This window comes from Ornithodoros turicata, chromosome 5 (assembly GCF_037126465.1).
Source record: "Ornithodoros turicata isolate Travis chromosome 5, ASM3712646v1, whole genome shotgun sequence".
Classification (NCBI taxonomy): Eukaryota; Metazoa; Arthropoda; class Arachnida; order Ixodida; family Argasidae; genus Ornithodoros; species Ornithodoros turicata.
The window spans coordinates 40481774-40504134 of record NC_088205.1 but is presented as its reverse complement, the minus strand read 5'-3'; the positions used below and the strand labels follow the sequence as shown (position 1 = coordinate 40504134).

General features: G+C 47.7%; 1 pseudogene; it reads left to right on the top strand.

Moving 5' to 3' along the window:
• Window positions 1–22361, top strand: part of LOC135395763 (cell adhesion molecule Dscam1-like) — a 97914-nt pseudogene that overhangs the window by 50979 nt on the left and 24574 nt on the right.

Here is a 22361-nt window from a genome sequence, read left to right as displayed (position 1 = left end):
TTCGAGTCACACGGGCTCCGCCTCTCGGCGAACGTCATATGTCACGTGAGAAAGTCGCTTCTGCCCGCGCGCTGGCCGCTGGGGATTCTTCTTGCTGCGGAGAGATGGGGAATGTGCACATGTGGTTTTAGTAGTTTTATAAGGTGAAGGTGTCTTACGCGTAGTACTGCGTAGCCTTGCTGGATGGACATGAGATGAGTTTGTGTAAAACCGACAGCGGTTCGTTGCACTGCATTCAGGTGGTTCTTTCTCTCGAGCGAAACTGGGAAGTGTCACCGCTTCCTCGTTTTTTTTCTTTGGTCTAATAAATATACCCCCCCCCCCCGCTTCCTCGGACCAAAGCCGTAATACACGGCACTGGCACTGCCCCGGCCAAAATAGGGAAGCAGATCGGCGACAGCGCTGGGTATCTGGCACTCAAAATAATTCATACAGCAAGGAAAGCTTTTGTTCGGTTGTTAAACGAAGCATATCATTCCAGATTGCAAGAAGAAGAGTAGCTCGTTCACTAGTCCTATCTTCGTAGGCAAGATGGGAGGGGATATATTTATTAGACCAAAGAAAAAAAGGGGGGAAACGCAAGATGGGGATTAGTGTTTACCGAACGGCAACACAAGTGCCTGCTGCTGAACTTCGGAATATTTTGCGATCAACAACTACAAATCGCTAGAGGACTGTTCTGAACTCCCTGAACTTTCGTCTTCTGTCACGCCACCTTAACACCGGACAACTGTAGCCTAATACAATTTAGACTAACTGCGATAGGTGTGAGCAAGCAGTTGTGCTTGTGGTGTGTGATTCAAATGTGTGCTCAAATTGCTGGAAATATGAAATAAAAGAAACTAGCAAAGAATATACATATGATTAATGTATTCAATTTAATGAAAGAGTTTCTCTGTATATGTTCTTGTTAATGTCTATATCTCGAAATTCGGAAGCATGTACAACAACAACAATAAATGACGGAGAAGTTATAATAACATGGGATGTTTACCACTGGTAGCCAAAGGACCCTACGCTACTTCACAGATGTTAATTTGAGAGGAAACACAAAGTTCGTACTAAAGTTCCACATAGCTATGATAATCTATACTATTTTGTGAAGTAAAATAAACGTGAAAATCACCGTGCATCGAATACATAATGCTGAATTCGAGAAGCCCTAATGGGTAACACGCGTCGGACAGCGGTACACAGGCAACGGCGCAAATAATATTTCATGACGCGTTTGGAAGTGCTGACTGTTTCAACGGAACATTTAACGGAATGTTTATCCTGTTCTCAGTCTGACGGGCTGCGTACATATAAGCGCTCATAATACCTTTTGTGAAAAAATCGCATAATTTGCCCTACTTGCAAGCAGTTTTGCCGCCGGGCACATACCAATCTCTGACCTCCCCGTCTTTGGTCTTCCCGCCATTCCCGCTCCATTCCTTGCTCTCCCTTTCCCTCCTTACATGACATATGACGCACGCCATGAGGCGGAGCCTGTGTGACTCGAACTACAGCCGAAAAGAGTCTCCCCTTTCTCCTGGCTGGGTAATGATTCGGCCGCTTCCTCTATCCCCAATTATCCGGGAGAACTGGCAAAACTGGTTTACGGCGGCAAAGGGACGAGGCGCTGACCCCCACTGACCGTCGAACCAGAACGCGTTCTCCTTATGCCGTCATCGGTGACGTGGCATCATACCTTCTCATCCTCGTTATACCTGGAGTGGCGAGTTAAGGGTGAACGCGCGGAGCCATGTTTATGTGAGTTTTTTTCTGGGAAACAAATTGCACACATCAAAACCTTTCGCGCTACTCGGTAAAATGACACACACACTTTCATCAGACATCTTAATCTGAAATTTTTTTGGATGGCCTTCTGTACTCCTTTAAGTCAACAGAGGTGTCTTCATTTTCTGTAACCAGCATACGCTAATCTCAAAGTGTAACGAAATAAGATTCTAATTTCAGGAACATCCACATTGATTCGCGCACCTCCTTAGACAACGATTTGCCATGCAAAAGTTGCAAGAGATGCATCTAGACATAATACTTCAAGTACTTTGTTTTCACTTGTCTTTGGATACCTTGGAACCTAAGAATGCCATTTTCAAGGTCTTGAAAACCATGAAATATTCTCGCAGAAATCTTTGCATCTTTTTTTTTATTGGCATGTGGTATACAGAGCAAATTCTGGTTATCTGATGTCGGAACTGTAGAAAACCAAGAGCAATAAGTAGGGTTTCTGGTTTTCGGCAGTTACCGAAAAGCACCGACAGACGTACGCCGGTAAAATTTTCTCATGTTCGGTGGAAAGGAATTTTGCACCGATAGCCACCGTAAATAACATTCTCAGGCTGCTCGGTTTTGCTCCAAAGAAGGGAATCACTCAAGCAACTGATGAACTCCACTTCCCTCAAAGGCAAGAAAGCGGAGAAAATGCGGAACCTGATGTTGGGAGACTCTGCAGTACTGTATGTTAATTTGACCTTTCCGTCGGAAATCTCAAGCATTCTGTTGAAATCATGAAACATATTGAGTCCGAGCGTACAATAGTAACTGACGTTTTCTACGTGCTTTGACTGCGATTGGAAGCGACACTGCAGACGTGGTGTGAAGCAACACCGTGTTCGGATTTTGGAACAAGAACAACAACCCTTCTAGAGACGATGACGGAGTTACATCGACAGCATTCAGTAGATTTTACGAGACTGTACGCACAAAGATCTCTACAAGGGCAAGGAACCTGCCTCTCACAATGGACATTTCAGATGAGTCCTTCTGGTACAAAGTCAGGGTTATTGATCCTACGAACAAGCCCGAAGCAGGCGGCAGCGCTGAGCACATTCTTCACGCTTTTAAGTGTGTCGTGTCATCCATGCAGTGACTGTGATCCCAACAAGTGACTTTTCTATTGCCGGCTTCTGGGCGGCGCACAGGGAACAGTGGCCGGTGCTATCGGCCGCAGCGTTGAACATGCATGCACTTCCGGTATCAAGTGCTAATGTAGAACGCGCGTTCTGACACCTACCATTTTTGCAGTGAAAAGAGCAGTGTGCGGTGTCTGCCGAGTCTCTTAGCATGCACCTGGCCATCCATTACAATAAATTCAGGTCATAGCCGTTATAATTCTTGGGAAATCTGAAAATAATGTGCTTAGTTAATGTACATATAGCTAGCGCCAGTGTCGTTTCAAGCCGATTTTCACCGAGTGTCTTGATGTTTAAAATATTTCCATCGAAAGCCACCGCTTCGTGGTGAGCGGAATAACCACCGTTTTTTTTCACCGTTTCTCTAAAAAAATAAGCACCGAAAATCGGAAACCCTAGCAATAAGTAACTGAAATCAGAAGTGTGAGAAATGAACGGCGCCCTCTGTTGTATTTGTTTGCCTTCCTTTCTCTCCTATGATCTTCACATTCAGAAATCCCTAAGTACGTTTATTAGCAGATCACTCTATATGCTAAGCACCCACACCAAGAAGAGATCTAAAATTTACGGTACCAGCTACTTCATCGTATGGAATGGTACCCTTGCATCTATTTTAACAGCTTATAAATATTGTACTGAAATATGAACTCGCTATAAAACTTGCATCCTGCGCGACATTACATTAAATGTGCTGGTTGCAGTTCTGCAGCGTTGTTTCTCCCTCACGTTCAAGTGAAAAGGCAAAAAGAACGCTCCGAGGCTTACTCTCACACAACCATTACTTCTGGGCCATGTCCTCGTGCTAAATGGTCACGAGCAGGGAAGGGTAACGGTAATTGTAACGGAAACAGAAACAGTATATTACCGAAATTGGAGATGGTAACCATAACGGAAACGGAAACGCATACCACGGTCTACCATATATTACCGGAAACAGAAACGGAAACGAAAATTATCGTCCGGTATTGAATTCGGGTAATGGTTGTTCCTGTTGTACGATGACATTTGAGCGACATTTCATTTTATTTTTTGTATTTTGATGATTCCATTCCCTGTAATGCTCTAAATACTACAAGAGTGCGTGGAAACAAAGCGCAATCTTGGATCTCGAGGGTGTATCCATCGCTTACCTCGTCCCAGTCCTCATAACTCCTGGACACCTAGACATGACTATACTCCACCATAGCACGAGGATGACAGCTTTTAGTTATTGATTTCTTACTTTTTGTTTTTCATTTCACCGTGGCTGTGGCAGTATTATTTACTACTGAGTGCGTCCGCTTATGAATGCGACACTGTATGAAGGTTACGCCCATCTTGAGTTGTTGCTGGACTCAGAGTGAGTGAAGACTGAATACATGTTCCTACATTTTTTAACGATCTTGCAAGATGTGCGCATCCCAACCACGTAAAATTACTTGTGTCGTGTTACGCGTGACACCGAAACAGCACTTGGGCTTCCATTACCGGAAACAGTAACGGAAACGTAACGGAAACAAAATTGAAAGGCTGGTTTCAGAAACGGATAACGGAAACGAAAATACAGCAGTAACCAAACTGGAAACTGTAACGAAAATACGTCCGTTACCCTTCCCTGGTCACGAGCGTGCTTTTGAAAACTATAGCGGCACATAGGGAAATAGGCATTGCATTTGCACCTCCCCTCTATTTCCAATAATTAAACGAGACCTAATTACTACATCCACTTCGGATGTACAACATGTTGTCATCCCTTATAACTGCAAAAATATGATTTTTCCAAGAATAAAAAAGTCAGCCCATGGACACGCTATATGCACAGCGCACACTATAAATTAACCAGTGGTTGCTCAAAATATACTGGTATGTGTGTTTTATGTGATGTATGCCCCAAACTTTTTGTTCAGCCATGTCAGTGTGAGCTCCAGACTAGCTAATTCCTCCTCTTTGTCCTACATGCGGTCACATACATGTTACATTACAAGGAAGCTAGCTGGTACTACCAGATCCAAACAGGTGACTTAACATGAACACAATCACATAGAGTGAATAACAACCACCTTTATTGACTTATCTTGCTTGGTCGAAGACGACCGAAGGTGGCATATTTCTTCCCTCACATTTTTTTATTGGTTTGTTCCAGCTAAAAGCAGAAGCCATACACTGAGCAACTGGCCATAATAAAAGCACGGACACGGCGTAGAAAAATAGAAAATTCATTTGCTAACCTTTGCCTCCACAAGCATGATTTTGGCATAAATGCTTTGTGCCGTGACAAAGGGGACTATGACTGTGTTGGCAGTACTATTTAAAAAGTTGGCACCTATAGGGCTAGATTGCTGCCCCCTATCGCGTACAGATATTCTGATGCCTGCAGAGCTGTAAGCTGTTCTTCCGGGTGAAAGGAAGCTTAAAGACTGCATACGCTGTGGCTCACTGCCAAAGACATACGGTTGGAGAAGAAATTATTGGGCATAAAGCACAGTGGGGCATGTTCCACCCAGGCCACAACGAGGTACTATTACTTTGAGCCACGTTCTGTTAATGCAGCAAAAACACCTATTTCCACTGAACGGAAGACTGTGGGCTTTTTTTCAGTTGTGGGAGAAGGGCACACGAGATCATAATAAATGGTTTCCAAAAGCTGTTACGTCGCATTCTGACATGCTCCGAGCCAATATGGTCAGCTGATGCAATAAGATCTACCGAAAACACATGCCACCAGATTTTGAACATGCTATAGGAGAGGGTCTGTCCTTGAAATGATGAGATTTTTTGTTGCTTATTTTTGTCGCTAAAAATTGGGATGAGATTTGTTCACTTTCGAGATGACTTCAGGTATGTGAAAACAATCATAAATGTTGACATAGCGTACCGTTACGTCGAAGCAGTAGACTATCACGCCCGCCCCAGAGCTTACAGGTGGACCCATCACGGAAGAGTTACTGCGAAACTGAGCACCTACAAGACGCTAAAGAATGTTCGCCAACTGAGTTACAAGAGCCATCTACCTACAAGGAAGCGTTAGCCTCTCAGGATTGCACAAAATGGCAAGAGGCGATGAACGATTAATTGCGCTCCCTTCACGACGCGTATACATGGGAGCTAGTCGACAGACAGCCCGGCATGAAAATTATAAAATCCAAATTGGTATATAGAATCAAAAGGAACGAAAAGGGAGAGATACAGAAATACAAGGCCCGCCTTGTAGCAGTAGGCGCAAGTCAGGTGCGAAGAATCGACTATTACGAAACATTCTCTCCGGTAGTCGAACTCACAAGCCTTCGAATGCTGTTGGCGCTGGCGAACGAGGAAAATATGGTTATGCGTCAGCTAGACGTTAAAACCGCATATCTACACGGAATCCTCGAAGAAGAAGTTTTCATGGAATAGCCACCCGGCAGTCATACGACGTCGGACAAAGTGTGCAAACTACTGAAATCTATCTACGGACTTAAGCAGTCCGGCAGAACATGGTACCAGACGTTGGACACCACGTCGTTGGACACCACGTTGGAAACGTTGGAAACGTTGGGAAACGTTGGACGTTGGAAACGTTGGACCCAGCAAGGACTGAACTACAAACGACTTGAGTCTGATAGATGTGTGTACGTCCGTCAATCTCCAACTTCGAGAGTTTTGTTAAGTGTCTATGTGGACGATATGGTAATGGCGGCCGACACCGAGGACGCACTAAATGAGGCCGTCCACTCACTCAGCCAAAAGATTGACCTAAAAGACCTGGGCGAGCCGAAATTCATTCTAGGCATCGAGGTCATTCATGACAAACACAAACACAAACGCCAGGTACTCATTCATCAGCAGAAGTACATAAACGAGGTGTTGAAGAGATTTGGTATGGAGAATTCAGAACTGTAAACCAGTCAAGACGCCAATTGAAAAACCCCAGACAAAAAGAAAAAAAACGGATGGATATCAAGGGCCTAGTGTCGACTGCAATACAGACAGGGAGCAGGGTGCCATACCATACCAAAATCTCATAGGAAGCCTCATGTACCTAGCACAAGCCACGAGACCAGACATTGCCTTCGCCATAAATTACCTGAGCCAATTTAACAAGAATCACAACGAATCACATTGGAAGATGGCGAAACGTGTGCTCCGTTACCTTTCCGGAACCAGAACCACAGGGATCACCTACTCAGCTTGTGGACTGCCAGTCACTGGTTACACAGACGCCAGCTGGAACGAGGACGGCACCGGGAAGTCACGAAGTGCCTATGCCTTCATTCTGTCAAAGGGTGCGGTCAGCTGGAAATCAACGAGGCAGCAAGCTCTTTCTACGTGCGAGGCCGAATACCTTGCCTTAACAGAGTGCATGAAGGAAGGCAAATGGATTAAAATGTTTCTGGGAGAGCTTGGGTTCCAGAAATATTGCAACCGGGAACTGGAGATATACTGCGACAACCAATCGGCGATCAAGTTGGTAGAGAATCCGGTACACCATCAACGGACGAAACACATTCAACTAAAATACCTCTACGCCCGCAACGAAATAGAGAACAAGGAGTTTACTGTGTCGTTCATCTCTACAGAACACATGGTCGCCGATGCTCTCACAAAGTCCTTACCACATGCGAAGAATGTCTTCTGCGCTAGAGGTCTTGGACTTCGTTTTTAATGACTCCTGGGTGCTGCTTAAAATACACCCAGCTGGTTTGAGGGGGAGTGTGTTGTTTTTGTCTATTTGCTTTCAAACCAACTGGTTTCGTTTTTGAACAAAAAATAAACGGCTGGCAGTGTTGCGCGCGTGGCTTCGCTCTTGCTGCACAGTCAGTGAACGGAACTCGGTCAGAGCTGTCGTCTAACAAAAGAAAGAAAGAAAGTTCGCAACACACTCCCCCCCGATGAGCTTAGCTCATTTCTAAGGGTTATAAAAGCTGCACTGGTCGTCGCAACTCGGACCCATCGGCCAATTTGACAGTACAAGCACGATTGTTCCCATCACGACCAGGGAAAACTGCCTCAATAGCGTACTCACACTAGGCGAACAACAGCAGAACACACGATGAAAAGCACGTGCTCGTAGATGTTTTGCATTTGTTCGGGGCCTTATCACACTGGGAAAACAAAAAACACAGAGCAACAACAGTGCTGGCGAACATTGCTTTGCAAAACATTTCATGTTCTGCCCGTGCTTCGCAATGCACGCACACTGCACGAGCTCTTGTGAAAACGCGCTAGGAAAACAATCCATCATGGACGACGCTTTGGCGATGCGGCGATACTGCTGTGCTCCCGTGCATGGGCAACGACGATGGTGACATTTTGGCAGTACTTGCGATGTACAAATCAGAAACCAGGGACGACAACGACGAGAAACAACGACAACGAAGGTGGTGGGTCAGGTCATGATTGCCGTGTGGTGCAGGGATATGCTGTGAGAACCTCGAGAAGACCATGATAACTATTGGCGATGAACCTGGGCACAATGTCAGGAGCTTCTCCATTCCGTGATACTGTTGAAGCAGGTCACGCCATTCCGTCTCGTGACTGAACCCAGAGAAAGGCTGCCCATCACGTTCAGGTACCTCGCTACAGGTAGGTCGAGTACAACTACTTTCCGTCATGTGCTTATTATTTGCTTCATCGAAATGCTTCATGTTACCAATGTACAATCTTCATATTAAGGTGAAACAGACCAGAGGACATCGCACGAAACTGAGACGGCACAGGAGGCTCTCTGGCCACTTTCAAAGTTAGTTGCAAATGTTCATCTGATGCAACCGCAGTTTGAGACACATTCAAGGCATATTTCTTCAATGAAGATGTAGTCAGTGGTCGAGGCTTTGCTGCTAGACAAGTTACAAGCTGCAGCCACAAAACCAGGTGCAAATAAATTGTCTGAAACAGCTCTTCTGAGAGAGTGACTCCGTTGAACATGCACATACACCACATACCACATGACATGACATAGCATGACATACCGAAGAGGACCTCCTGGAGACGACACTGGCAATAGATCTGCCATATTTCTCTACGAGCTCGACCCACAAATTAAACGAAAAAGGGTTATTAACAAGGCTGTCCACAAAGTTCGCTGAAACAATTCATACTTTTTCAGGAACTGCTACCCGAGGTCCTATCCCGCCGGCACGTGCAGTATGTCGCCACACAAATGTGAGAGGACTCACCGTCCGTGTAAATCTAAATCTCTACTTCGAACTTGACTTTTTTTTTTCGGAAGCGCCTGGTGACTACTACAACTGCGCTCTCTGGGAGAGCGGAAGGGAGAGTGAAACAGTTGGACGAGCAAATGGGATGGCGGGTACCAATTTTAGTAAGTTACGTTCTTTTCGTCTTAAAAAAAATCTCATAGCTCCTACACATGTATATTCGACGACATATAACTCCCTGTATTTTGAGCAATAATTTTATTTTATTACTATTATTATTATTATTTTTATTTTTGTCGATGCAACTTCAAATTCTATAGATATTAAGAAAATTCCCTTGGGTTCGCAACGCTGTACTGTGGACAGCCGTGTTTTCTATCTCGAAAATCGAGCAATGTTCGAAACACAGCTTTTTGTTCGGTGCACATGTTCTTCGTGCATGTTTTTGTTCGCGATTTCAATCACACTGGCAAAACATTTGCTGTCCTCCGATGTTTTTGTCTACTTCTGCAGTGTGCGAGGAAGTTCAGCGAACGCGCTCTGGAAACATTGTTCGCCAGCAGTTTTGCTTTCGTGTTTTGCTCGTGCTTTGCTGCTGCTTCGTGTTTTGTTCGTCTAGTGTGAGGCGCCCTTTATCACACTGGGAAAACAAAAACACAGAGCAACAACAGTGCTGGCGAACATTGCTTTGCAAAACATTTCATATTCTGGCGGTGCTTCGCAATGCACGCACACTGCACGAGCTCTCGTGAAAACGCGCTAGGAAAACAATCCATCATGGAGGGCGCTTTGGCGATGCGGCAATACTGGTGTACTATCTGGCTGATGATTCCATGGGCAACGACAATGGTGACATTTTGGCAGCACTTGCGCTGTACAAATCAGAAACCAGGGACGACAACGACGAGAAACAACGACAACGAAGATGGTGGGTCAGGTCGTGATTGCCGTGTGGTGCAGGGATGCTGTGAGAACCCCGAGAAGACCATGATAAGTATTGGCGATGAACCTGGGTTAAGACACACACATGTGAGGAGCTTCTCCATTCCGTGATACCCTTGAAGCAGGTCACGCCCTTCCGTCTCGTGACTGAACCCAGAGAAAGGCTCTCCATCACGTTCAGGTACCTCGCTTAGGTAGGTCGAGTACAATTACTTTGCTAGGCGAAATGCTTCGTGTTACCAATGTACAATCTTCATACTAAGGTGAAACATTCAAGGGGACATCGCACGAAACTGAGACGGCACAGCAGGCTCTCTGGCCACTTATCAAAGTTAGTTGCAAATGTTCATCTGATGCAACCGCAGTTTGAGACACATTCAAAGCATATTTCTTCCATGAAGGTGTAGTGAGTGGTCGAGGTTTTGCTGCAAGACAAGTTACAAGCTGCAGCTACAAAAACAGGTGCAAATAAATTGTCTGAAACAGCTCTTCTGAGGGAGTGGCTTCGTTGAACATGCAGATACACCACATACCACATGACATGGCATGGCATGACACGACCGAAGTTTTCACCTGGGGACGACAAAAACAACAACAACTTTATTTTCAACCTTGGAGAGTGGGGAGTTTCATCGCCACAGGCGGCACTCTACCCCAGTGCTGGGTGGAATGGGGGGAATAAAATAACGAGCCCCTTCACAATAACGATCGAAGTCCGATGGTGTCCAGAAATGTCAGAAGAGCTTTGAGCGCAGAGCGTTGCTGGGCTGGATTGGGCCAGGGACCAAGCAATTTCGATAGGGAGAAAGGGCGAGAGTCCAGCTGACGAAGAGACTCTGAGAGTGTGGTGCGGGAAGGTTCGTTGTGAGGGCAATGAAGAAGAATATGCTCCAGATCCTCAAGAGCACCACTGTGGCAGCAGGTGGGAGAGTCAACTTGTCTCAAGCGGTAACGCCACTGAGCTGTACAGGCCACATCGAGGCGCATTCGGTGGATTAATGCAGCATCTTGACGAGATGTGTTTCGTGGCATGCGGAAAGCGAGCGTGGGATCAGCTCTGTTCAACATAGAGGGGGGAAGAATGGCGGTTGTCCGTTGGCGGGAAGCCAAGGGTGTCACTAGGCGTCGCAGAATTGAACGGCGGTCTCCTCTCAGCAGAACAATACGGGTCCGTTTCCGATACGAGAGTGCTGCTTCTGCGGCGCTGTCGGCCTGCTCGTTCCCCACGACACCACAATGGGCTGGAACCCACTGGAGAACTAGCCTGTGGCCTGCGGCGTAGATAGTGTGGTAAGCCATTAACACGTCTGTGACTAGGGGTGCGGATGGGCCTCGTATGCCGGAATTTTCAATTGCTTGAAGTGCAGATTTGGAGTCTGTAAAGACTGCCCATTCCCGGGGTGGAAAATCAGCGATGTGTTGTAGAAAGAAAAGGATGGCATAGAGTTCCGCAGCTGTGGAGGAGGTTGGATGTGAAAGGCGTCTTCCGTGCACGACGCCTTCGGATGGAATGACGAAGGCTGAGGCGGACTTGTTGTTTCGGGACGCGCCATCACTATATGCTGCCGTAAACGTAGAAAACTTCTCGTCTACCAGAGCATGAAAATGGGCTCGGAGGACTTGAGGGGGGACCTGATCTCTTCTTTCCAGAAGGTTTGGGAGGCGTACAAAAGTGGGCGGTACCGGTAGAGACCAGGGGGCTTCCGGCGGTATAGTGTCCTTAGTTATGAAGCCAGTGAGAGTCTGGCGTGTCCTCTGCGCTACTCGATAGAAGTCGCTTCCAGGGCGGTATCGAATTTTCCTGAGTAGCGGGTGGCGGGGAATGTGAGCACGCAAACGGAGGTAGTGCCGAGCCGTTTCCCGTTCACGGAGCACTTCAATCGGGAGCTCACCAGCTTCCCGGGCAGCCCCCCAGCTTCCCAGCACCAGGGGACGACAGTGGCAATAGATCTGCCATATTTTGTAGCGAAAGTAGCAGTTTATCCGAGCAGTCACCGCTTAGGGGGTGGGCGCCTGTAAGGGCGCTTTTCCTGCACAGAACGATGGGGCGTCAGCGAGGCGGCGGAGAGAAAGACCTGAGGAAAAGACTGGGGGAAGAGAGAGAGAGACAGTGTAAGATGGCGGCATGACATGTAACGAGTGTGTGACGGTGTTCGAGGCTTTTCTGTTTTTAAACAGTTTACAAGCGTGTATCCTATAATAATGTATCCCGGACGTCAATAAATTCATCCGGTGAGCGTTACAGTTGAGCTAACAGGCCAACGTCTGAAGAAGCCGTGATCAGCAACACAACAAGACGGTCATGCCGAAGAACAAAAGGAAGGTCTCCGATGAGGCGAACGCTTGTGAAGGCGACATCGCTGAGCGTCGTGCAAGCATGGCTACGCTTTAAAGCAAGGTGAGCCAGAAGATAGATGCCCTAGCACAGATATTGGACAAAATTGTCGCCCAAGAATGTCGAAACGGCGGCGGACAGTCCAAAGTCCCGGGCGTTGATGCGTCTGTGCAATGCGATACGGTTCAGGTACAGAATCTCGGCGGCGCGGTGGCAAACGCCGAGAGAAGGGGTGTTGGATATCCCCGCGTGTCGAGTGACGTGCACGCAAGAGTGGTTGCTACGGGAGTCCCTTTCGCTGCCCAGGTGGACGGGCAATCTAGCTTGAATGGAACTCCGGAGAGAGAATCACTGCTTGGTGCTCGATACCATCTGCACCCTGGTGAACGCCGGACGCAGCCGTGGACAAGGTGGGAGAGCAACGATGAGCCTTGGCGTTCAAGTGAGTCCTCAAGACAGGGAGATAATGACAATTTGGAAGTGCCACGAGACTTCTTGGAGGGTCTCAAGTTCAACGGCAAAAACGACGACACTTTGTTATTCCTACGTCGTGTAGAAGACGAGATAGAAACCTACGGCGTGTCCGACAGAGCAGCAATTGTAGCACTGCGCAAGCGTCTTGTAGGACATGCCCTTGAGTGGGGACAGATGGCGGCTCGAACATTCCGTGACCGGGAGACATGGCGTCAAAAGTTTGTTGAGCGCTTCACGTCTACTCGTGGAATTCGAGAAGCACAGCTGGCTCTGTCCCGCGTTGTATTGGCAAGCAATGAGCGCCCTGCGGACTATGTAGACCGCGTCCGTGCACTGGTACATCGGGCAGGATTTCGAGATTCGTCGCCGCAGTTCCTAACTACTATTTATGAGGGATTGCCAGCCCAGCTGCAGTGGCATACAGACGTCCGAGAGTGCACGACGGTGGAGCAGCTGACTCAGGTGTTGAATCGTTATTTTGATGCCTTAGATGACGTGACCCATCGCCAGAAAACAATGAGTAGTCTACCCGGACAGGAGAAGACACCCAAGAGGGAAAGAAAGGCAGCGGCAGAAAAGGCTGATGACCAGGCTGACAAGGACAGGTCAGAGATTGTCAAAGAGGGTTCAACAAACCAGAAGCCAAGCCAAGCGACAAGCCAGAAGGAGAAACGGAGTTGCTTCCGGTGCGGTGAGGTGGGGCATCTCATAAACCGCTTTCCACGACCGCCGAGCCCGCGTGACAGTCAACCTCTCCCGGAACAGCGAGTGACGTGTGTGTTGGTGTCTGAAGAGGAAGGCACCACGGAAGCTTTCCAGAGGACGGGCGTGGGGGACCCGGAAGAAGTTAGCTCCCAACTCAACGTGTGCGGCCTCACCTGTGAGGTGTCAACATCTGTGAACGAACTGTCTAGACTTTATGACATCAACACAAGACCGGACAGGTTGCCCATGAACGACCTACACCACCGGCCAGTGATAGAACTGACGGTTGGGAAGAAAGTGGCACATGCTCTGTTACAGTGGATCAGATGCGAACCTCGTATCCGTACAGTTTTTGCGGAATGCAAGTGGAAAGGTCAACACTCGTAGGGGCAGCATTGGACGACTGGAACTGTACCAACATGACAACAGTAACCTGACTACTTTTGGTGGACTAGACATCGAGGTCACATGGAGGGATCAAACAGAATGGATACCCTTCCAGGTGGTACCGGTACAAGCTACAGATTTTGTACTGGGAGCGTCATTTTTTACCGCAGAAACCTCCCGGCATCGTGGCAAAAGGAGATACAAGAAACTGTGGAGAAGATGGAGGCGGCGGGAATTATTCGGTGAAGTACAAGCGCCTGGTGCTCTCCCCTGCAGCCTGTCAGAAAAGCAGACGGCAGCGTTAGGATCTGCGTGGACTATCGCGAGTTAAATAAGCGAGAACTCGGAAATGCCGCACCGTTACGTGATATGCGGGAGATATTGAGGAGCTTTGCGGGTTCCACAGTGTACACAACCCTGGATCTACGGCACGGCTATTGGCAAGTGCCAATGAGCGAGGAAAGCATTCCATACACGGCATTCCAGGGCCCGAACGGCCTTTACGAGTTCACAAGGATGCCCTTTGGGTTGAAGTGTGCTCCCGGTGTATTTCAGGGCATAATGGAAAGAGTTCTGACGGGACTAGTTGGGCGCACATGCTGGGTGTATTTGGATGATATCATCATCTTTGCAAGCGGAAGAGAAGAACTAGAGCAAAGGCTCACCGAAGTGCTGGAACGACTGGAGCAAAGTGGCCTTACTTGCAACCTGGAAAAGTGTCAGTTCTTCCGTGACGAACTAAAGTTCCTAGGGCGCGTCATATCAGCAAAAGGTGTGGAGATCGATCCGGCAAAATGTACGGCTGTACAGGAATACCCACGGCCACGTAACAAGAGGGAACTGAGAAGATTCCTTGGAATGGTAAACTGGAATCGCCAACACCTCGAACACGCGTCGTCAATAGCAGAGCCTCTTGCGAGGGCAACGTCACGCAAGAAAAAATGGGAATGGAGTGAAGAAATGGAGGACGCATTCACTAAGCTGAAAGAGGAGATGGCTCGTGCTCCCGCACTAAGGTTGCCTGATTTCAGCAAACCCTTCATTTTGGCTACTGACGCAAGCGCTGTAGGAGTTGGGGCTGTTTTATTACAGACCGATGACACTGGGTTCGAACACCCACTGGAGTTTATGAGCGCTACTCTGACGGAGGCACATCAGAGGTACACAGTCAAGGAAAGAGAGTGCCTTGCGGTTGCGAGTGCCGTGGGCAAGTTCCGGCAATATCTGCTTGGACGGCAGTTTACCGTCCGTACGGACTGTAGTGCATTAGTTTGGCTGCAGGACAACAAATGCAAATCGGCACGCATGACCCGGTGGGCACTCACCTTACAGGAGTACGACTACACTATGGAGAAGATCAGGCGAAGTGACAACTGCTGTGCGGACGCTTTGTCACGCCACCCTACAGGTGACCTGGTCTCACCTTTGGTTGACAACGGTGAAGAGAACCGCAGTGAATGGGACTCGGAAATAGAAAACTCCAACGAAGCCATCCTAAGAGTGAGCTCCCTTGATGTCAGTGCCGAATGGGCTCTGGATCAAGAAAATTGCCCTTGGATCGCGGATTATCGCCAGCAACATTCTGAACAATGTCAGAAGCTCGGGACCCTCTGGTATCAGTCGATAGAAAACGATGGTGGTAGTCATATGCGCCTGATGATCCCAGAAATACGAATACGCGAAGTCCTTCGCGAATGCCATGATGCTGAAACCGCTGGACACGGCGGTGTCAAACGCACGTACCACCGGGTATCCGAAGAGTTCAACTGGCCTGGATTGCGAGGCATGGTGAGAGATTATGTGGCATCCTGTGTAATATGCCAAACAACAAAAGCAGCAAACACCAAGCCTGCTGGCGTAATGGCTATCCGAGAACCTCATGGGCCGAACTATCGACTAAGTGTGAACCTCATGGGACCATACCCGTTGACAGCGGGAAGAAAAAGATGGATTCTCACGATTCAGGACACTTTCACGAAGTTTTTGTGGGCTACCGCATTGTCGGAAGATACCGTGGAAAAGGTTGTGGAGCGACTAAGTTGTCTGTTCTACGAGATAGGAGCTCCAAGGATCATTATCGCAGACAACGGCCCACAGTTTCGGGCAAAGAAATTTGGAGAGCTCCTAGAGCTATGGGGAATAGAGCTTCAGCATTCCCCTGCATACAGCCCACACTGCAATCCCGTGGAGCGAGCAAACCGCAACGTGAAGTCATATTTGATGGCGTACCTAGAAGAGAAGCACAAAGACTGGGACACGAAGTTGCCGGCACTCTGTTACGCTATCAACACCTCGCTGAACGAGTCAGTCGGGTATACAGCACTGGAACTTCAGTACGGACGGCGCGTCGGAACGCCCTTGGCCTCACGGTTACAGAGTGAAGATACTTCAGAGGTGCCAGCTGTTGAGGAACAACTTCAGCATTTCCGACTCCTTTGGAAAAGGGCGAGTAAACATCAGAATCAAGCAAGTACTCGCCAAAAGAAGAACTATGACAAGTCACGACAGGAGGTAACCTACGAACCTGGGGAATTAGTCTGGATACAGACGATGACTCTGTCAGATGCTAGAGAGGGCATTGTTGGAAAGTTTGCACCAAGGTGGAGAGGACCTGCCCAGGTCATTGAACAACGTGGACACAACCTCTATGAAGTGGCTGAACGTGATGGCAAGCAGTCAGTTCAACATATCAGCCGGCTGAAACGCGCAACGCTGCGAACAGCAGAGGTTGAAGAGGAAGTTGGACATTCCTTGTAGTTCTTCATGTCGCGCTGACAAGTGTGCCCAGGTGTGATTGTAGTGCAACTTTTGAGTGTGTGGTTGTGTTTGTTGGGCGGACCACGGAACGCTTTCGGAAACGTGTCCTGCTTTGGGATGGGCGAATGTAGCGAAAGTAGCAGTTTATCCGAGCAGTCACCGCTTAGGGGTGGCCGCCTGTAAGGGCGCTTTTCCTGCACAGAACGATGGGGCGCCAGCGAGGCGGCGGAGAGAAAGACCTGAGGAAGAGACTGGGGGAAGAAAGAGAGAGACAATGTAAGATGGCGGCATGACATGTAACGCGTGTGTGACGGTGTTCGAGGCTTTTCTGTTTTTAAACAGTTTACAGGAGTGTATCCTATAATAATGTATCCCAGACGTCAATAAATTCATCCGGTGAGCGTTTAATTTCTCTACGTGCTCGATCCACAAATTAAACGAAAAAGGGTTATCAACAAGGCTGTCCACAAAGTTCGCTGAAACAATACTTCTTGCGGAAATCCTACCCGAAGGCCTACCCTGCGGCACGTGCTGTATGTCGTCACATAAATGTGGGAGGACTCACCTTACGTGGAAATCGAAATCTCTACTTTCAACTTGACTTTTTTTTTTTTTTTCGGAAGCGCCTGGTGGCTACTCAAACTGCGCTCTCTGGGAAAGCGGCAGAGAGAGTGAAACAGTTGAACGAGCAAATGGGATGGTGGGTACTTATTAGAAAATCTGATTTTTGTAAGTTACGTTCTTTTCGTTTCCTCTTAAACGAAAATGTCATAGCTCCCAATTTTTAGATGAGCTACACGTGTATATTCGACGATATATTACTCCCTAGATGTTGAGCAAGAATTTTATTTTATCATTATTATTATGAGTTTTGTTTCTTTTCTCTTTTCTTTTTTTTTTTGCTCGTTGCAACTTCAAATTCTCTAGACCTAAGGAAATTCCCTAGGGCTCGCAACGCTGTACTGTGGACAGCCGTGTTTTCCATCTCGAAAATCGAGCAATGTCCGAAACACAGCTTTTTGTTCGGCGCACATGTTCTTCGTGCATGTTTTTGTTCGCGATTTCAATCACACTGGCAAAACATTCGCTGTCATCCGATGTTTTTTTTTCTGCTTCTGCGGTGTGCGAGGATGTTCGGCGAACGTGCTCTGGAAACACTGTTCGCCAGCAGTTTCGCTTTCGTGTTTTGCTCGTGCTTTGCTGTTGCTTCGTGTTTTGTTCGTCTAGTGTGAGGCGCCCTTTACGGCTCCCAGCTTCCAAAAGTACTTGGGGCGTTGCTCGTCGTGCACCACCACTACGTCCCCCTCTTTTACTGTATTTCCCTTCTTCTGTGGAAACTTGTATGCAGAACGTAAGCCAGAACGATAAGCATCGGTCCACTTCTTCCAAAAAATGTTGGTCACATCCTGGTGATACTTTCTTTTGCGTCGGTAGTCGGATCCACTGTAGGTAGCAACAGAAGGCGTCGGTGCTGACGAGTAAGGCAAACAGGTCAGCCGCTCTCCAATCAAAAAATGGGCGGGGGTTAGCATATTGTCATTGTCGTCCGCATCCGCATAGTTAATTGGTTGCGAATTAATCACCCCTTCAGCTTCTGCCAAAAGTGTAGCTAGTTATTCCGAGGTAAGTGAGGCTCGCCCTAAAGTTCTGCGCAATACTGCTTTGACGCCTCCTATCATTCGTTCCCACCAGCCTCCCCACCAAGCTGCTCCCTCGATAATGAATTTCTTCCTTTGCTATCTTTCGCTGTGATCTAATTAAACACTTCACACCTATGGCGGTGTTCCCGGCACGGTTTTGCCTTGCTGAACCACTTTTCGCGGCTCTGATCAAACATAACATTCGCGGTCCTTCGTAGGCTGAGGCCGAGGAAAGCAAGAGACGTTTACATGATGTTTACGTGATTACCGTCGTGACAAATGGTTGACACAGCAGTTTGGCGGTACGTTTTATATGTTGCTCATCCTGGACATTTTTCACTATCCGATTCCCTGTCCAAAACAGCTACGAATGCATCAATGTCACTTCACCCATGAATTCCTTTATGAGTTGCAAGCGTGTTAGCACACCAAGTCGTTACACGTCTGAAAAATACCTGACGAAATCGGCAGAAACATATATGCTTTATTAGAACTTGCAGTGATTATCCTTTTATGCAGCACATCCGCAACACCGTACGAACCATGCGGCTCCGTCGTTACTCCATTTTCTCAGATAGCCTCGTTCGCAATGGTAGCCGACCTGCCGAAGCGTTGTTTTCCTAGTATTCATACGCGTAGTTATTTGCGCCTATAACTTAATTAAATTAATGATTAATTGAGAGATACATGCTGAATACGACACAGAATTGCATAAAGACTCGTTATTCTGGAGTGTGACCCTCTTAACCACTGATTCTCTCACGTGAAACCATGCTTAACACTGGACTGCATAGACCTAATGTGACTTCTTTTGACAGCGTGGATTTCAAAGGGATGTATTTTGAAGCGTTGATTTCTTAGCGTGGATTTCAAAAGTTTTATTATTAAGAGTGGGTAACAGGATACACCCCGTGACAGTCCGGGCATTACGTTCTCCAGGCGCTACTGCACTCTCCGTAGCCTCGAGACCGATAATATTCTTACACTGTCTGGATGATTCGTGTTTTTCCTCTGTCACACGGCCAGCCTTCAAGAAACATTGAAATCATTGGTCATTGATCATCCGCATAGCGCCACCAAGCCATTAACGTGTCAACCTCACAAAAAGCGTTGGATCCATTGTTCCCTGACTGGTTGACAGGTTACACGCTTCGTGATACTACGCGCATGTTCCATGACAGTTGGTTTCAAACACTCTTAGAAATGGATCTTCTATCGTGTCTTCTACAGACACCCGAAAAACGGTAATCTTGGGGTTTCTACGTAGAGACCACGCGAAAGCGCGGGGAATGACGTCGCATCACGTGGTTTCCCTCGTAGAAGCCACAAAAGTGGCGTCTGTTTTATGTTTCACAGTTTCCTCCTTTCCCGGTCGTTTCCCCCTCCCCGCGTGCTACTGCTTCCCCCCCCCCCCTCTCGGCGCAGGCTTGGCAGGCATGCTTGCAGGCAACAGAATTTGTTTCAAAGGGGATTGAATTTCGGCAAAGTTGTGAAATTGTGGCAGTGATACAGTGAATATTGACTAGACTTGCAAACTATGGAAAATACCCTGTTCACAGAGAAATGACTCAGAGAAAATAAAAATGAATAAGAACCACACATAGTGAAAATATCACAGATTACACAAAACGGCGCGGATCGACGCCGCTGCTGCGAAACTATTTGCAAGCTTGAAACTCGCTACGAAACAAGTTTCGCTGGGATGCAGACCTGTTTGTTGCTCAGGGCATATGATCACCATATTTCAGCGGCTCTACATCTCTTTGTGGGGGCTGTTGATATGGCAGTTGTCACCCGTTGTGCAGCGTTTCCTCCATGCTTCCCATCCTGGCCTCGAATCGGAATTCTGCTTCCAGGCGTAACTGTGACAAAGTAAACGACGACAAAGACGCATTACAAAGTGGATACGAACAACATTAAGTGTAATAAAAGTCACTATCGACAACAGTGAAAGGGTACGAACTATAGCTTATACTTAAACGATGATAGGTGAGGCAGCGAGGAGAGAAAAATGGTACATTGGTACCACGGCAGTTCCAAGTATGTAGGAGGAGAGATCAAAGAGATATCTTACTGAATGCGGTCATGGTCGACAGGTGAGTGTTAGCATTGGACGCATGTTCCGGGTAACACTTGTGCCGTGTACCGGCTAATATCTGTCAGTTTTCGGTATGAACCACACGCACATTTCCTCCAGGCAGGACGTTGAACACCAGTGAAGTCTTCGTTGGTGACGTCCATACCCACTGCGGCCAGCTGAGACAGAGAATGGTTACTCAAACCACGGTCGAAACGAGCCCCCGAAAGACAAAAACATCCTGCGCCATACACAAACGTTAGCGCTCGTGAAGTACACATTTAGAAGCAATTCTAACAGCTACAAGCAGTGGCGTAGCCAGACCTCCAAGGTAGGGGGGGGGGGCTCGTTACGAAAACTCCCCCCCCCCCCCGCTGATCCTGTGTCGACAACACACACATACTTGTGCACACTGCAAACTGAGGATTAAAAAAAGGAACGAAAATAGTTGATTTAGACGTTCACAGTACGATTACATGTATAGGCTGTCATGACCAATGAGGTGGTGTCACGAGATTGGAAGTATTTTGAAAAGCTCATACTTTGAAAACCATTCAAGAGTGCTTCTTAGATAGACGCCATGAACTGAAAGAACTTTCGCGATCGTCACACTGGTACCCCCCCACATATATTATGTTCTCGGATTTGCACGATTTGTGTGGGTCGGTCCGTGGCAGGTAGGGGGGGGGGGGCTCGAGCCCCCCCTAGCCCCCCCGTGGCTACGCCACTGGCTACAAGCCGGATACAGCTGATAACACATTAGCGTCTCTCGAATACAGGCACAACTCAACTTCTCAAGCATGAAAGAACTGATGTTGACTGATGTTGTTTCAGTGACTTTCATCTTTCATTCTCAAGCATCACCACATAACTTTCGTTGACATTCTGTCACGACCGCCATGACACTTCCATTCGCACCTGCACCTTCCAAATGCTCGTTAGAAGCTCGGGGAAATAACAGGTAGCCACTACGATAGTAGTGCTGCGAGCATAGTTATCGCAATAAAAGTTATTAAACGTAGGTGTCTTACCTGTAATAGAATCCCAGAATCAGCAAAGCGAGGAAACGCTGGCGGCAAGCCACCGAAGAAGAGGTGTGACCAGTGCCGCGCCACCAGCATGTCTCGCCCCGTCGCATAGTTCACGTGATTCCGGTCCTCGACGCCGGTCAGGTGATCACTCCGAGCCCATAGAAACCACGGCAAAAATTTAGACAACACGAAATAGGCTTCACGACGTCCGATTCCTGGTCACGTGATAAACGTGTCTTCTACACGGCGTACGCGCCAAAAAAAGCAAGATAAATTTTTATGGTATCTTCTTTTCTCCCGGGTCACGTGGGCATCTGCCGTCTAAAACTTCGGCCTTGAGCGTGAATCTAGAAGACACGGCAGCTCTTGACGGCACGATAGAAGACCTATTTCTAAGAGTGAATGGACAGTGAAGACTGACCGTGTGACAGCCTGGGTATTGCGTTCTGCAAGCCCTACTGCACTGTCCGTAGCCTCGAGACCGATAATCTTCTTACACTGTCTCCATTATTCGTGTTTTTCCCCTGTCACACGGGCAGTCTTAAAAAACATTGAAATCAATTGTCATTGAACATCCGCATAGCGCCACCAAGCCATTAACGTGTCAACCTCACGAAGAGCATTGGATCCAATGTTCCCTGACTAGTTGACAGGTTACACGCTTGGTGATACTACGCGCATGTTCCATGACCGATGGTCTCAATGGTCAGTGAAGACACACGCGAAGACGCACAGCGAAAATATATTAAATATATTGCATAATAGCTCCAGGTGGACAACTTTAGGAACGAAATAGGGTTTCGAGGCATTTTAAATGACCTTCCTTGTTTGAACAACGTTGATCCATTGTTCACATTTGTAGCCGTCCTCGCTCGCTGTGACTCCTGACACGCCGCTCCTGCCCCCTGGCTGCTACAGACCCGATAATTCGGCAACATGCCCCCCTGGCCGACATACCGTCCCGCGTATCCACTAAAGG